The 18,259-nt window shown below is 36.4% G+C and overlaps 1 protein-coding gene across 14 annotated transcripts in view; it reads left to right on the forward strand.

Annotated features, from left to right (window-relative positions):
* R3HDM1 (R3H domain containing 1) overlaps positions 1-18,259 on the forward strand; it is a 227,505-nt gene that overhangs the window by 54,746 nt on the left and 154,500 nt on the right. For 4 of the 14 annotated variants that reach the window (XM_053596405.1, XM_053596413.1, XM_053596415.1 and 1 more), the window contains exon 1: positions 8,326-8,596. The exons of 9 other annotated variants lie outside the window; for them this stretch is intronic. The gene's annotated coding sequence lies outside the window, so the exon portion shown is untranslated. Of the gene's footprint in view, positions 1-4,715; positions 4,762-8,325; positions 8,597-18,259 lie in introns of those variants that run through there. One more of the 14 variants, XM_053596403.1, reaches the window with a different exon arrangement.

Here is an 18,259-nt window from a genome sequence, read left to right on the forward strand (position 1 = left end):
TTTTTTTTATTTGTTTTTTTGTAGTTTTTTTGCCGGGGCTGGGCTTGAACCCGCCATCTCCGGCATATGGGGTCAGCGCCCTACCCCTTTGAGCCACAGGTGCTGCCCAGGAAAACAATATTTTGATTTTTTTTTTTTTTTTTTTTTTGAGATGGAGTCTCCCTATGTCACTCAGGCCGATCTTTATTTTTCCCCACCTTTGGGAGACAGAGGCTCACTCTGTCGTCCTGAGTAGAGTGCTATGGTGTCGTATAGCTCACAGCAACTTCAAACTCTAGGGCTCAAAAGATCTTCTTCCTTCAGCCTTCCAAGTACAGGCACCTGCCACAATGTCCTGAACTAGTTTTTCTATTTTTAGTAGAGACGGGGTCTTGCTCTTGCTCAGGCTGGTGTTGAACTCCTGAGCTCAAACCATCTACCCATACTCAGGCAGATGTTGAACTCCTTAGCCTTAGCATACGTAATCATCTGAGTATTGTGGCGTGTACCTACAATCTCAGCTACTTGGCAGGCTGTGGCATGAGTTTGTTTTGAGCCCAGGAGTGCTCAGAAAGATCTTGACAGGATTTTGCTTTTAACTCAGGCTGGTCTGGAACTCCAGAGCTCAAGGGATCCTCACTTTTTCACCTCCCAGAGTGCTAAAGTTACAGGTGTGAGCCACCATGAATGCCAAGGCAGAACCATTTCAAAGGCTAGAGACCAGTAAGAAGCTTCTTGGGAGAAATCTAAGCAGGAAATAATGGTCATTTATGTTAGCATATTGGCAGAAGGGATGGAGTCTTCAGAGGTACTGTATGTAGAAACTGGAGTGTAACATCCTTGAGGGCAATGTTTGTCCTATTAGGTCCATAGTAGGGAAATTCTCATGACTCCTGCCTTATATTTGTGACTCCAATTCCATTTCCTACCTGTGGAACATTTCACCTTACTTGCCCTTAACTGTCTTGATGCCTTATTTCTATAATTATGTGTGGTGTCTCTGAGGCTGTTACTTTGGATACCCTTTTGGTTGTGGAATGTCAATTCAGTTCATCTAACTATATGGGAAATATCTCAATCCTTCCTCACCACTCTAGAATCTTCCCTTTATGTTGAGTTGAGAATGATTTGGGGTTATTTGTGTAATGTTTGCTTACTTGCTTTTGGTGGTTAGTAGACAAGGGCAGATAAGAAATTAATAAACTTTTGCACCATATCAGTTTCCCATGCCAAACTTCCTCTCCTGCTTATTCTAGTGACATTGGCATTTTTTAAATTATCCAGGTTTTAGTGTGTTTGGATTATCATTAATTTAGCTTTCTCTTTCATTTCATCAGTCATTTATATAACTTTTCAAGTTTTGCCTCAAAGTACCATTGTCCTCATTTTTCTTTTCCAACTCTCTGACCTTAAACACTGTCGCCTTATATCTAAACTATTATAAGAATCTCCCAGTTTACTTTCTTAATTTCTTTGCCTCTTTATCCTTAATTTAGATTCACAAGAATTTTGTTGACACTAAGCCTTCACATCAAATTATCTTGGTAAAGTAAATTTTTGCTTAAAATTCAAAGTATTAAATGAGATAATGGATGAGTGCTTTCTATTCCCTAGCTCTTGATTTATCCCCTCGTTTTATACTTTTTTTTTTAAGTCTTATATAATTGAGGCCATATTTGTTTAACCTTAATTTCTACATGGAGGTAGAATGGTGTACTAATTAAGAATAAAGGCTGTAGAATTTAAATCTAGCCTTACGTTTTGGGTCTAAGTGGTTTACCTAAAACAAATCACTTAATCTCTCTATCTTGTCAGTTTTAAAATAGAGATAATAATGTCTCTTTCAGTGTTGTCATGATGACTACTTACTGACATGATACATGTATGTATGATACATTTTTATGACATATTGGTAGCAAAAAATGTATTAACATTAACCTTAAGTGAAAAGTACTAAAACAATACATTTTTAAATGTAACTGCACATAAGTATTAATCAGACAAGAAACACTTAAATCATAAAGTACTAATACTTTCACTTACGGGTGAAAATCTCAAGTGTGGCCTCTTAAATACTGTGTGACATCTAAATATAAGTAAAAAGACAAGTGGAGATTCATTATGACAGGACATGGCAGGGGGGAAACAGTCTAGGAATGAACTTCATGGTTCACAAGGTAAAAGGAATCCACCCCATATGGAACATAATCCCTTTCTGTTTATATTCTTCATCTTTGTAATTAATCAAATTCAGTAAGAGTAAAAAAGGTAACAAGTATATTAGACTAGGTTCATGTTTGGGCCATTACATTTCCCACTAGTATGTGGTAGAATATAGCATTGTAGAATCTGTTTGGTAGGTTAGGACTGCTAACCAGTTTGCTGCTGTAGGAAAGTCAAGGATCTTGTTGGTTCGCTTTTGAGCTTTAGTTTGCAGAACTATAATATACTGTGTGAAGTAGAGTAATTCTGAGATGTTTCCCTACTATAAAATTCTGTTAACATAAATCAAGGAAAGCATATTACTAAAACTGTATTGAAGTATTTTGACCAAGCCACGATTCAAAATATTTGTGCTTTTATTTTTTGACAGTTATTTGGTATCAGTGTTTCTATTGAGTGGGTTGTTCTGTCTGAAAAATAAAAATAGGTCATAGGAAGTGAATTTCTTACTACCTTTCAGGTTATTATAAATTTAGTTCAGTAAAAGCAGCAGAATCTTAAAAGAATGAGAAAACTTCCAGGGTTCAAATACATTTGTCAGTTTGTGTCCTCTGAGCTATCAACAGTGTGAATCTATCAAAGCATACCATTTGGAGAGAGAGGCTTACTCAGTATATGGTAGAGTGAGGAAGATCAGAAACCCACAATACTTGGTATGAAGTAGTGGGAAGAACCCTCTCTTAGCCAGATAATGTCTTCTACATCCTATTTTTTATTTCAAAGAGAGGCATTTTTACTCTAAATCACAGTACCGTATGGTAGTTTTCAAAAGGAGAATGTATCTGGGCACTGTAGCTCATGCCTGTAATCCCAGTACTTTGGAAGGCTGAGATGGGTAGATTGCTTGAGCTCAGGAGCTCAAGACCAGCCTGAGCAAGAGGGAGACCCCGTCTCTTAAAAAATAGCCAGGCGTTATGGCAGGCATCAATAGTCCCAGCTACTTGGGAGGCTAAGACTAGACACATACTTGAGTCCAGGAGTTTGAGGTTGCTGTGAGCTATGATGCTGCAGCATTCTACAGAGGGCAACATAATGAAACTCTGTCTCAAAAAAAAGAATGTAATATATTTATTATTAGAGAGGTATTGCTGTATAAGTCTTCCTGTCCCCCATAACATTGTTGTAAAAAAAAAAAATCCTAATGAAAATACTATGTTGTAACAATTTTAAAGGTGTTCTAAATTCTTAATAAATAAAAATTATAAAGTAGATGTAAAACTTTTTATCAAAATAGAAAAGTGAAGAAGGCCTCCTAGAAAGGGTTGTACAGAAAAGTTTAAAGATAGTGTATAATGAAGGCCCAAATAGCTTTCTGGCTTTACCAGTTCTTAACATTTGAGAACATTTGCTCACTCTCCCCCCTCTTCCCTCCACTAGTATATTTTTATCATACCAAAGAAAATTTAACATTTATATGATATAATCATCTAATATACTAACCATATTCATACTACCTCATTGGTTCCATAAGTATCCTCCATAAAACCTTTTGAAAAATCCAGCATCTAATCAATTATAACACATTAGATTTGTTGACATGTTTCTATAGACTTCTGTGATTTTTCTCAATTTTTTTCATAATATGGAATTTTTTTTTTTTTTAAGACAGTGTCTCACTTTGTCACCCTGGGTATAGTTCCATGGCATTATAGCACACAGCAACCTCAAACTCATGGGCTCAAGGGACTCTCTTGCCTCAGCCTCCCAAGCAGGAGGGACTACAGGTGCCTGCCACAACACCTGGTATTTTTAGAGATGGGATCTCACTCTTGCTCAGGCTGGTCTCAAACTCCTGAGCTCAGGCAATCTACCTGCTTCGCATGATAATATCGATGCTTTTGAAGAGTTTGAGCTAGCTGCCTTGTATAATGGTCCACAAACTAATTTGTCTGATTGTTTCCTAATGATTAAATATTTTTTATCATTTTATCATATTAAATATTTTTGGATGAATACAGCATAGGTGATTTTTTTTCCCTTGTTACATTATATCAAAAAGCATAAAATGTTAACCTATCTGATTACTGGTAATAGTAAATTTGATCAGTTAGTTCAGATGATCTGCTGGTTATAAACATACCTTTGTCAGTAACCAAAATGTATCTTGTTTGACAGCAGTCTCATCTAATAGGTTTTGTCATCTGTTTATGATCCTTGCCAGAATCAGTTATTATCTTAGTGGTTGCAAAGTATTAACTTCCTACTTGTAAGATGATGGGTTAAATTTCTGAAAAAATTGTTTTCATAAGATGGCTCACGAATATAGTAATTGCTTGTTCTTTTTATTTGGAATGTCTTAGGAAAGTACTAAGTTCAAATGTTGTTTTGACCTTAAAAGATTAATTGTACAAGATTTAAGGCACCAAGAAAATTAAAGTTTATCAGCATTGTCCATAATTAGATTTAGTCAATTAAATTTCTGATATCAGTCCCCTAGTTGCCCCAGTTCCTTTGATTCAGTTGGGAATTATCTTTTTACCTTATAGTTAAACCCTGTGCTTCTGTTTTTGCAGAGAAAGTTGCTGGACATTCTGAGAAATACAGCACAAGATTTAAGATGTAAGCATACAGTTAAATCTCATTAACTCAAGTTTCTATTATTGAAGATTTATTCTTTGACAGTTTTCTTCATTACCTAACCTTGGTGGCATGTTTTAAGCACTTTTTCACATCATCATCACAAAGCTTTCTAAATCTGTTTCACTATTCATGTTAAATATTTGTAGGATAGGCCAGGCACAGTGGCTGACACTTGTAATCCTAGCACCCTGGGAGGCTGAGGCGGATGGATTGCTCTGAGGTCACAAGTTCAAGACCAGCCTGTGCCAGAGCAAGACCCCAGTCTCTAAAAATAGCTGGGCATTGTGGTGGGCTATTGTAGTCCCAGCTACTTGGGGAGGCCAAGACAAGAGAATTGCTTGAGCCAAGAGTTAGAGGTTGCCATGAGCTATGACTTCACAGCACTCTACTGAGGGTATCAAAGTAAGACTGTCTCAAAAAAGAAAAAAATTTATAGGATAGAGACAAAGCCAACTCACATAATTAATGATATAGCATACACAAAGAATATTGAAAATCAGATTCTGTGTCTTTGTTAGCAAATTGTAGATTGTTCCTAAATTAAGGGTTTATTATTGCTGGAACTCACTATTAGCAGCTAAGTGCTTTCCATTCAGAATTAGAATTAGGCCTCTGCTTGACAGTAATAAAACTATATTTTAAGATACTTTTAATTATGATTTTTCACTAATTCAAACTACCTGAATTTATAAGGCCTACTAATTTCCAAAACTTAAAGAGAAATAGAATTACTTGATATGTAGTAGAAATACTCATTTAGTTATAGCCACAACATAAGTGGATTGCTTCATTATTCTGTTTCATAATAAGAATTTCTATTACACTTTTTCAGGAAAGCTGCCTTGAAACTGTGTTTCTCATAAGTACCCTGTTTCCCCGAAAATAAGACAGTGTCTTATTTTAAGGTGTGCTCCCAAAGATGAGCTAGGTCTTATTTTCAGGGGATGTCTTATCGGTCCTGTAAGTAGGTCTTATTTTCGGAGGATGTCTTATTTTCGGGGGAAACGGGGTAGTAACAGATAATTTGTACCCTTTGGTAGAAACAGTAACTATGCATGGAAAAATCAGCTTGGATATTTGTTTTATAGGTAGTTAGGCTGGCACTTGATTTTTACCTCTTAAAAATAGGAGGTCTACCAATTAAGTTCTTGAACATGCCACCATGTGCGTATGTTGGCAGCACTGTACAAACAACTCAGTAAGGTTTTGTAACTTTGGTATATCAGTGTCTCAGTGGTGTTCCTGTCAATATGTGGTGGTGTCTTTTTGAGTGGCAGTCTTTGTTGTTGCATGTTTTCATATACCATCGTGATAATGTTGGAGTTTGAATTAGAGCAACAAACAATATTAAATTTCCTGTTAAACTTGACAAGAGTGAAATTGAAATTAGGGACATGTTAGTCCAAGTTTATGGGGATAATGCCATGAAGAAAATGGCATTAACCATTTATTAACCTACAAATAGGTTAAACATTTTTCTGAAGGGAGAGAAAATACCACTGATGAAGAGAGGTCAGGATGGCCAGTAACAAGCAGAACTGATGGAAACACTGCAAAAGTTTGTTGAATTGTGCATCAAAATTGTTGACTGACTATGAGAAGCATAACAAACAAAGTAAATATCAATAGAGAAACAGGAAAATCTTGTCAAGAGAAAGGTGTGGCTCTTGCATCACGGTGTTTATTGCACAAGTTCACACAGCACTGTGTTTGAGAGAGTTTTTAGCCAAATAAATAACTTTGTGGTTGGAACACCCTCACCTGATCTGCCACCACCACCACCCCCCCCCCGACTATTTTCTTTACTAGAAAGTAAAGGAAATATTGAAAGAAAGACTTCTTTTTTCTTTTCTTTTTTTGGGGGGGAGGGGACAGAATCTCATTATGGTACCCTAGATAGAGTCCTGTGGCATCATAGCTCACAGCAACCTTAAATTCCTAGGCTCAAATGATCCTCTTGCCTCGGCCTCCTAAGTAGCTGGAACTACAGGCACCCACCACAATGCCCTGCTATTTTTAGAGGTGGGGTTTCACTGTTGCTCAGGGTGGTCTCAAACTCCTGAGCTCAGGCAATCCACCTTCATTTGCCTCTCAGAGGCACTATAATCCCAGCCTAGAGAGGAGAACATTTTGATAACATTCAGGACATCAAGGGTAATAAGACAATAGCTTTGATGGCCATTCCAGGAAAGAAGTTCCAAAATTGCTTTGAAGGGTAGACTAGACACTGGTTTTAGTGCATAGCTTCCCAAGGGGAGTACTTCAAAGGTGTTCATAGTGACATTCAGCTTTGAGTCATGTAGCACTTTTTCTAGAATGTTGAATTGTCCGACCTAATATCTGAATGCCAAAAGGTACAGGGAATAGTAAGGGATTGTATGCTAGGGAAATTTTAGGTAGATTAGCATGAAACCTCCCAGACAAGGCTTACAGACTAGCTCCTTTACCACTGTTTTTTGACTAGTCAGGGAAGATTTCATAGATTTGTATATATTTTTTAACATAAATCTGTTTATAGGGCTGAAATAAAGCCTATTTTGTAAAAGCAATAACAATATCTTTTAAGTTTAAAAGTTGATATCTTTTAGTGTTTATCAAGCTGGTATAAGGAGCACTGTTAGGCTGTAGGGTCATATAAACCCTAGGTGACTTAATGTTTTACTGTCAGAGAAATGTAATATTTCTGTTCAGTAGTATATATATATTTTCTCCAAATAATGCATGTAATGTATGACCATTGTCTGATGGGATGCTTATAGCCTTCCTGTATCCTTTTGGGAAATAGAATCTTTGTTTTAACAAAATGAGAAACAGGCACATACTTTACCCTATTACAGAAAACAATAGGTGGACTCAAAAAAAACTCACTTATATGATAGTTCAGTGTTTTGCCCAGTGAACACAAATAGTTTTCTGTTTCCTTCATTTTATTTTGTTTGTTCTCTCGTAGTTATTAAACGTTTCTTTTTTAATTTGGTTTTGGTTGATCCTTCTTATTCCTCCACTTGAGCTAATGTGGCTAAGCATCTGACAAGAGGCAGAATTATCCTCTGATCCTAGCTCTGTTGCTATCTCCATCTATTGGTGTGAAGAAGAAATGCTCTTGCACAGAGTAAGCAAGCTCATTTTAATTTTAACAAAAGCGCATTAAGAAATAAGGGATTGTGCTCTTAATGCATTTTCTTTCTTGGTAACAAAAACAGAGGATGCAAAACTGTCGTGGGAGGTCAGCTATTATAGACAAACTGCCTGTTTTTAAAGGCTTTTTGTTAGTGATATTAAAAGTGTCAAAAAGAGATATTTAACAAAATTAATGTTAACCATGCTTAGATTCTTTATGTTTTGTTCTTCAGGGAAATTACAGAAAAATATAATTATCTCAATTTTTTTCATCAGTGTTGGGTCAGGCATAATTACACAACAATATTTTAATAGCAAGAAATCTCAAATTTTGACAGTCTTTGCACATTCACAGTTTCATGGACTTTTGCATCATTCTTTCTGAATTGCTAATGAAGAGCTCAATATAGCTTCTGATGCATTTCAGATCTTCTGGGTGGTGACTGGCTAGAGTGTTACTGACATCACAACATACAGCTGTTGACTTTCTATTGTCTGTGAGTTCTCAGCAAGTGCTTTAGACTGCTCTATGCTTTAGATTGCTCTAGCGAGCTCTCCTACTGCCTGACTAATCAGCTAGATGTGCATGCAGTGGGCTCTGTAGAGGAGCAATGCAGAGTATCAGTTTGCAGATACTATGGAAAGTACATCTTCATTAACTCTGTATGATGAAGCAAATACCAATACAATGAAGGTATGTGACTCTTAATTCATTTGTTAAATTTGTAAATATGTAATCAAATGTAAGAATTATTCATGTTCACTTAGTACCATAATTTCTGTTAAGAGTTATGTGTGACAAAATCTTTACCTTCTCCAAAGTGATAGAATTTTTAAAAATGTTTTATTTTTGCAAGGTATATTTGTTTAGGTTGATAGAATGAAGAATAGGAGTCTTTTACTTCTTGACTGTAGCACCAGTTTCTTCTCCCCGCACCTCAAATTTTTTATGCTTTTTGTACCTTGCCAATAGCATGAATGGCTTCCCTGTGTGCTAATTGGAATTTGTATATAGTAGAACAAATTGTCAGTTGAGGAAAATTGACTTCTCTTTCAGATTCATCATAAAATACACACACTACATGGCTTGTTCAATCTTTAGAATTTTATTATAGAACAAATACAGTGTAAATGAGACTCTTCTTTTGAAAATTAAGAAACTAAGAACTTTAACTTTCAAAACTCATGTTAATTTTTTGTACCCATTTTTGGAGAAGAGGTGGAATAATTTTTAAAGTGATTATAACAGAACAAAACCTAGATCTGTCATTGCTATGATTAAGTATAATCAAATATCACATTGTAAAAGAGAGCAAATGCTAATCAAGCTCTATAATTTTTAAAGAGTAACTAGTATGTTATTATACAGTGTGAAAACTTTGACATCTACCTTGATATTTTGGTTCATCAATACTAGGATCTCACCATACAAGGTAATACTGAATAACTAAAGAATGTCCATTAGTGTGTAACTGAATTGTTTGAAAGATTTTTGAGAGTTTTACATGCTTTTTAGCTGAGATTTTAATAGGATTTAGAATTGTTGTGATTTGGGGGGATCCTTCCCCGATATGTGAAACAATTATTTTGTTCTAAAGAAATAACTTACTTCTTCCTTAGAGGAGATAGGAGAGAAATCACTAAATGACCTTCTATCAACATCGAATATCATTGCTCTTTCTTTTGTCTATTTCTGATTCCCAACTGTGTAAGTAATTAGGGTCTTGAAAATATTAATAGCTATTATTAAAATGAGGGCCTTTTACCAGATGAATGGTTTCAATATAATGTCAGGAGAATTTCCCCATCATTTCCTTTTTAAGCTTTTGGTTTTAAATTTTATATTGAGAACTAGGGGGAAAAAATTAAGCAGTACATACTTCAGTTCTTGCCCACAACTGCTTTTATCCATCCTTTGTCACTTTCCACTTCTCTCTTTTTTATGCTTTTTCTTCTTTTTGTTGTTTTAGATTTCTGTTTCTCTCTCTTCCTTCCTCCCTTTCTCTGTTTGACTTCCTGAGTATTTGTCTCTATATTAATCTCCTTTCTTCCCATCTTCCTCTATCCCTCTCCCTCTTCATTTGTTTTTCCTACTTTGTCTCTGTCTCTTCCTTTCTGTCCATGTGCCTGGTGCCTCAGGGCCTTTTGCCCTTTCTCCCTCTCTAACTTAATCTTTCTCTCTCTTCTTTTTTCTCTTCCCTCTCTCTTTCTTCTCTTTTCTCTGTCTCTCTTATCTCTTTTCTTTCTTTCTTTTTCTGCTCATTTGACTCTCTCTTCCTACCCATCTCTATAATTCCCTTCCTCTGTCACTTTCCCTCCCTGTCTTCTTCCTTTCTGTTTTTCTCTGACAATCTTTCCTTCTCCCTTTGTTTCTGTATGTACCCATCATATTTTATTCTGTCTGCCTCTCCTATCCCTTCCTTCTCCCTCTCACCCTCCCTTTGCTCCTCTGTACTTCTTTCTCCCTACCTCTCTGTTCCTATTAGTTTGTTTCCCAGCTTCCCTGTCTCCCTGGCAGCTCCTTCTTTCAGTCTCTCCCTCCTCTCTCTCTTGTCTGTTTTCCACCCTACCTCTAGATCTTTCTCTTCCCTGTTTAGCTTCACACACACACAGACACTCTCCACATTTTTGTTCTCACACAGGTTTTCAGTTTTCATTGGAACCTAGATGTGTACCTGACTTTAACTTTTTTAGTTAATTAATAACACTGACTTCATTTTAATTCATGTTAATTTATGAAAACTCTGCAGCATTTTCTGCTGAAGTAAAGAATTAAATGCTATGTTTGAAACAGACAAAATTTATGCTTTGCTCAGTTTTTTTAATTTTTGAAATTTATGCTGAGCATTTATAAATGGATTGAAATTATGTCATATTGAAATCATTAAGACATTTTGTTTGTCTTGCAAATATATACATATTGGGCCATTGGATGGAATTGCTTTTCTCTTAAACGATTTTTCTATTAATTTTTCAGATTTATAGAAAACAATGAAAATTTTTTGCCTTTTCAAGATACTTAAGATAATAGTCTACTTTATATTCCATATTAAGGGTAAACTTGTATTTTTTATACTTATGACCTTTTTTGTACCATCTGTGTTTTTCATATGTGTTAACAGTAGAGATATACAGAAATTGTCTTTTCTTTTTAACTTATTTTGAAATATAGAGTCACAGGAAGTTGTGAAAATAGTACAGAGAGGATCCATGATGTTTTTCAAGTAAAAGTTATGACATTTAAAATTTTTTGCCTCCGGGCGGTGCTTGTGGCTCAAAGAAATAGGGCGCTGGCCCCGTATGCTGAAGGTGGCAGGTTCAACCCCAGCCCCGGCCAAAAACTGCCAAAAAAAAAAAAAAATTGCTTCAAGATTTTGTATCTTGTATGTGTATTTAAAATAAATCTTTAAAAGTTCACTTAGCATTTACCTGTTACATAATTACAAACATAACAACTGTCATCATTTTGTTTTCATTTCATTTTATAAAGCAGATTAAGATAGCACTTTGGGGGCGGCGCCTGTGGCTCAACGGGTAGGGCGCCGGTCCCATATGCCGGAGGTGGCGGGTTCAAGCCCAGCCCCGGCCAAAAATAAAAAAAAAATAAAAAAAAAAAGATAGCACTTTGGTGAAAACATAGTACAACTATATCACTGTGGCCTTGTGATAACAAACATAAAGCTATCAGGGAAGAAAATCAGATTTATAGGTGACAAGCTACATATGTAAGCTATGTTCAAAAAGGAAAGAAAAATACGTAAGATGGAAATCTTTCCAGAGCTGAGTAAAATGTCCTTTTCATTTATAGCTTTCTCTCCTCTGAAATTATGTAGCTTTTATTTTTATTTATTTATTTTTTTACATTATTTTGTTTTCTCTACTGCTTTGTATAGTTCTCGTCTCTGCTCTTTGATTACACCTCTGGTCATTGCAAACACATGGTGGTGCTGTGCTCTCAAAAGAAACAAAAAAATTATCATCTGTTTAAATCTTGCCATAGCTGACCAACCATCATTCTGATTAATAGCTGGTATCTTTAAAACAGTTAATATAATAATTTTCATTTTTTCCAAACTAAATTTCTCTAAGTACTTTCATAGTATTTCAAAAGTATTTCCTTCATAAGTATTTACTTTAGTAAATAGAGAAAAGCAAGAAGTTCAGTTAATCTCTCTTTACCCAACAACACCTTTTCCCTTGGACAGAGCAAATTTATATAAATATTTATTTCTAGGTTTTTAGTTCTCCAGAAGCATTTAGTTCTCCATGCATCATATAAATATATCTCATACATGTCATTATAACCTGTTTTATGTGTATATATATGTAATTAGCATACATATATAAATATACATTTACTTATAACTTATGAAACAAGCATTATTTAGTAGGATTCATGAATAGGTTTCTAGAGAACCAAGAAACCCCTAAAAATACATGTAAAACTGTGAAAGTACATGTATGACTAAGCTCATGTATGAGTGCTCCCTTTCTGAGGAGAGGATCCATGGGTTTAAAAGATTTTTAAGAGAAATCCTGTTGTGCCCTAAAACTAATTATACATATATACACATAAAGAACTGCTTTATGGTGTTTATAAATTATTACTGAATCTGCTATGTTAATTTTAAATTTCCTGTCTATTTTCAAATACTTAGAAGAGCATATGGCTGCCTTCTACAATAACAGGCCCTTCTACAGACATCAGATACAGTTTTTTTCAGGTAGTTTGAAAATATGCAATGACTAATTATCAAATGTTAGACTTTAGCATAGGATCACTAGAGAGAAATTTAGCAAAACATTTTATTATCTCCATACTTTCAAAGTGTTGGCTAAATCACAGCTTCCCTTAACAAGTAGGAAATAAGTAACAACAGAAATTGAAGATTTATGCTCCCATGGAGTTGCAATGATGTAGTCATAATGTATTAAATATGAATAACTACTACAACAATTTGATGTGGTAGACATGTAGAAAATAATGAAGGAAAACCATAAAAGTCCAATCTATAATGTGTTTTACCCTTTGAATTTGCTCATTTTGTGCAAAACCATAGGAAGTTGAGCCAGTTTAATTGAACAGAACCTTAGGTAACTTAAAGAGAAGTTGTATCTGCTAACTCTACTCATGCAGTGTACAGTGTGAACTTTGAGAGACCGTAAGCTTCTCAGCAGTGTTCACCTGTGCCCAGCAGTGCATAAAATTGTATGCACTTTGTTGTACACATCCTTTTATGGAATATGAAGGTAGATAATGGCTACTGGCAAGTGAAAGACAACACCTGCTCTATCTCAAGCCGACTTTAAGCTATTTTTACTGACCACAAAATACTCTTTGACGGAAAGAAGAAATAAAACCTTTTGAGGCTCCCCCTGCTCCCTGAACAGAATCCCTAGGTGCTATCTTGAGAGAGGGCTATGATCCTTTGTTAGAAAGAATATAGTTGGCAGTTCAAGAAATGAAGGGTTGCACATTAGTAGTTATAAAACAGAATGCCTGCCAATTGTAACCTAAATCAAAATCCTATAAAAGAAACAGATTTTTGGCATAAGAAGGAAATGGGTCATGTTAGATCTACTGATTCAAATGCTTGAAAATGTGAAGTTTTCGCATGTTAAGCCATCAAAGAACCATTGGATGGATTAGATAAATGTGCCAGAAGCCCAGCATGAGTTTTGCTAAGACTCTTTGATGGTAGAGCTTTGTACCTTTAAGACTTATAAAGGATTTTCATTTTGACACTATTATAAGAATAAAATGTTAGTCATGGATAAAAAACACATAAAGATAAATTAATTTAGTTACATTAATAGTACAGAGAATTATATGTCAAATGCAATAGAATTTTGAAAGACTGAAGGGAACAACACATCAAAGTCTAGCTAAAATGCTGTAGAGACTGAGGATTTCTTATATGATGGCCCAGCACTCTCCATAGTCTGTTTAAAGCATATGCCTACTCATTGAAGGCATTAGGAATAAACAAACAAAGTTTGGGCTCATAATGATGTTATGAACTTACAGACATTAACATGCTGTGAACATAATACAAAATATATTACTAAAGAGTGTAATGAATGAGGCCAGGCGCAGTGGCTCACGCCGGTAATCCTAACACTCTGGAAGGCCAAGGTGGGTGTATTGCTTGAGCTCAGGATTTGGAGTCCAGCCTGAGCAAGAGTGAGATCCCTCCTCTACTAAAAATACAAAAACTAGCAAGGCATTGTGGTGGGTGCCTGTAGTCCCAGCTACTCAAGAGGCTGAGGCAAGAGGATTTCTTGAGCCCAAGTGTTTTTTTTTTTCTTTTCTTTCTTTTTTTTTTTCTATCAATGCTGTTAATTTTAATTGGATAAGTATTTGGAACAAAATTCAAAGGTAAGGTATAATAATACAGATCAGTAGTTATTAATCAGGAGTCATGTTTGTTCTTCAGAGAACATTTCACAATGTCTGAAGACATTTTTGGCTGTCACAATTGGAATGAGGATAGGGAAGGATGCTACTAGGATTTAGTGGATAGAGGCTGGAGATGCTGCTAAATATCCTATAATGATGCATTAATGTACACTGTTATGATTTAATAAAAAAAAATCCTATGCAGAGGAAAGAACCCCACAACAAGGAATTATCTAGACCAGTGGTTCTCAACCTTCCTAATGCTGCGGCCCTTTAATACAGTTCCTGTGGGTTGTGACCCACAGGTTGAAAACTGGTGATCTAGACCAACATGTCAAGAATGCTGAACTTTGTGTAGATAAAAAGATGTTGGGTTGAATATAGAACATGTAGATCCAAATTTCATTCATTTTTTTTTTTTTTAAGTTTTTTTTTGGTTTGTTTGTTTTTTGGTTTTTGGCCGGGGCTGGGTTTGAACCCACCACCTCCGGCATATGGGACCGGCGCCCTACTCCTTGAGCCACAGGCGCCACCCCCAAATTTCATTCTTAACACTCACTCTGAGTGACCTTGAGAAAAAATAGCTAATTCCCTTAATATTAAGAGCCCAATTGTTTGAGGTTGCTGTGAACTATGACACCACAGAATTCTACCAAGGGTGACAAAGTAAGAATCTGTCTCAAAAAGGAAAAATAAAGAATATAATGAATGAGACTAGATTATACAAAAAGTTGATATACCAGCACACTTTTTGATTCCAGCTAACCTGGAGTTAGGCCGGACAATCCCTACACAAATAGCCTTTACTTGACACCAGGCCACTCTTAAATTCTGACCCGCTAGCTACAATTTGGAAGTTCCCACTATACCTCGGGGTTGATTTGCTGGAATGACTTACACAACTCAAGTAAGCACTACACTCACGATTCCAGCTTTATTGTACTAAAAGGATACACATCAGAACTAGCCAAAAGGTCTGGGGAAGACCCATATGCAAAATTTTTATTGTCCTTTCCCCATGAGATCAGTGGGCCATCGTGTATGACAGTATGCAGAGTATTGCCAATCTGAGTTCAAAGTTTTGTGGGAGGTTTTTGTTTGTTTTCTTTGTTTGTCTGTTTGTTTTGGAGACAAAGCCTCAAGCTGTTGCCCTGGGTAGAGTGCTGTAGCATCACAGCTCATAGCAACCTCCAACTCTTGGGCTCAAGTGATTCTCCTGCTTCCACCTCCCAAGTAGATGGGACTACAGGCATCCGCCATAACACCCGGCTATTTTTTTTTTTTTGGTTGCAGCCATCCTTGTTTGGTGGGCCCAGGCTGGATTTGAACCCACCATCTCAGGTGTATATGGCTGGCGTTTTAGCCTCTTGAGCAACAGGCGCTGAGCCAGTTAAAAATTTTTATTGGGATTTTATAACATGGTCTTGATTTATTGAATCATTCATCGTGTACCTGAATTCAGTCTCAGCCTGACTTCTTCCCTGGAAGTCAGGCTGATTATCATTGTACTCAAAGCCTCAACTTTCTTTTTTTTTTTTTTTTATAGAGACAGAGTTTCACTTTTTCACCCTCTGTAGAGTACTATGGTGTCACAGCTCACAGCAACCTCCAACTCCTGGGTTTAGGCGATTCTCTTGCCTCAGCCTCCCAAGTAGCTGGGACTACAGGCGCCTGCCACAATGCCCGGCTATTTTTTTGTTGCAATTTGGCCGGGGCTGGGTTTGAACCCACCACCCTCGGTATATGGGGCCGGCACCCTACTCACTGAGCCACAGGCGCCACCCAAAGCCTCAACTTTCTAATCACATGTTTACTCTCTTCAGCCAGTCCCTATTCTGAATTATCTCCTTAACATACACTATGTAAAAGCCCACCTTGAGTCACCTCATTTGCATTAACTATCAGGACCCACCATGAATGTCAAAGACACTTTTGTCACTACAGATACTCCAAGGATTTAGAGGCTACCTAATAGGGCTAGCCAAATTCTTCATTAGACAATATCTTATTCTCCAATTATTGATAATGTCTTCAGTGTTTTCTATTAGGGAAGAAATTTATTTTTCTGGGTTTTATTATCTGAGGTCAAGACAGAATGCATAGATGTTTCAGACCAGTTTCCTCTCTACTTGGTTTTGTTGCTTAAAGACAGCTCTAAGCAGGTAATATACTATTTAAAGAATAAATTATAATAAATTCAGATTCATATGGAAACAAAATATCTATAATCTCTCTACTCCATGCCTGCTATCTTAAGCTCCCTTTTCACATCCTCATTATCTATAGCTCGATTACCAGCAATCTAAACCTTTTGAATGTTCTTTGTTGTTAATTTCCTGAACCATGGTTAGATGGTAAGGCCAGTCTTTTTTTTTTCTCCATGTAGTCTTTAAAAGAGATTTTATTATATGCCAAGAGATCTTACTACAACTTGATTTATTTATTTCAGTCCTGCATTTAACACATACATAGGAAGTTCTCAGTATAATCCTAGATTATGATAGGTTCAGAATTAAGGGAAAATACATTTTACCCTCTCTAGCACTATATTAGGAGGTAATTAAAATAGCTTTTAGATTCAGGGCTACATTAATAGTCCTGAATTTATTGCATGTCTCTTGCCTTCATCTGCCAATATCTAAACCCTTTCAGAATCTCACCAAAGTTATCCTCAGGATTATCCAACACTGGTCCCAGGAGTTTATCGTGATCTTCACTTTTGGCCTTCTCTGGCCTACTGTCCACTACCATTTTTACTAGCATTTGCTATGAATTTGCTTATGTCCCAGCTAAAGCTTATATCTCTTAAGAGTTCCCAACATCATTAGTCTTCAGGGTACCATATTCTATAGTATATTCTATGCACCATCACCATGCCATCATCAAAGAAATAGGGCAAGTCATTAATCCAGTTCTGTGCAGGGCGTGGTTTCCTGAGCACCATGAGCTGCGTATCTCCCACTTCTCTCCTGCTTTAGTTCTCTAATGAAAACATTGCCTTTCCTTTTAGCCCGGTGCTGTGGCACATGACTGTAGTCCCAGCTACTCAGGAGGTAGAGATAGGAGGATCTCTTGAGCCCAGAAGTTCATAGCTGCAGTGACCTGTAATTGCTACTGCACTTCAGTCTTGATGAAAAATACATTTCCTTGCTCCTGCTACATTAAGATATCTTTTAGTACTCTAGCATTCCTAATTTCCAAATTTTATGTTTTGGTTTGTCATAGTTAGATTTCCTAAGCCACTTTACCACCCAGTGATACAAAATCAGAACAGGAAATGCCTGTGAAAGAATATTTAGCATGTTCTAGAGCCATGTAGCTCCTGAGGTGTCTTATTTAGATTATTCTGTCTCATTACAGTGACCTCAGTCATTGTAATTAGAAAACCCACCAATCTGTAATCTGCAGAAACAGTCCTGAAACCCCCCTTAGTGATTCACCCACTATTCTCCCTAAGTCCTGCAGCCATCCCAACTTCCTCATGGCTAGCAAATACTATTCTGGATAAAATAGAAAAAGAATTTATTAAGTATGAATAAACTCATTTCTCTCAGTTTCCTACCATATTCTCTTCTGTTTCTGAGGATAATGCGTACTTTTACACTGTATCCCTCATTTCTTCTTCTGACTTCATTTTCTCATTTTTTCCCGCTTGAGACTTTCCTTCTCATTCTCCTTTTTTTTTTTTTTTAACCTCCTAAAACCCCAGCCTCTACTTTCCTTCTCTGCTTGCTTCTTTGGCCTACATGCTTTCCGTTCTGATAGTCTTCCTACAGACAGACTTTGCATCTCCTGCTAATCTTGTTGCCAAATTACATAGATTGTTTGGTTTTTATTTTGTTTTGAGATAGTCTCTCTCTATCACCCAGGCCAGAGTGCCATGGCCTTAGCCTAGCTCACAGCAGCCTCAAACTCCTACACTCAAGCAATCCTCCTGCCTCAGAGTAGCTGGAACTA

This window comes from Nycticebus coucang, chromosome 7, assembly GCF_027406575.1.
Source record: "Nycticebus coucang isolate mNycCou1 chromosome 7, mNycCou1.pri, whole genome shotgun sequence".
In the NCBI taxonomy this organism is placed as follows: domain Eukaryota; kingdom Metazoa; phylum Chordata; class Mammalia; order Primates; family Lorisidae; genus Nycticebus; species Nycticebus coucang.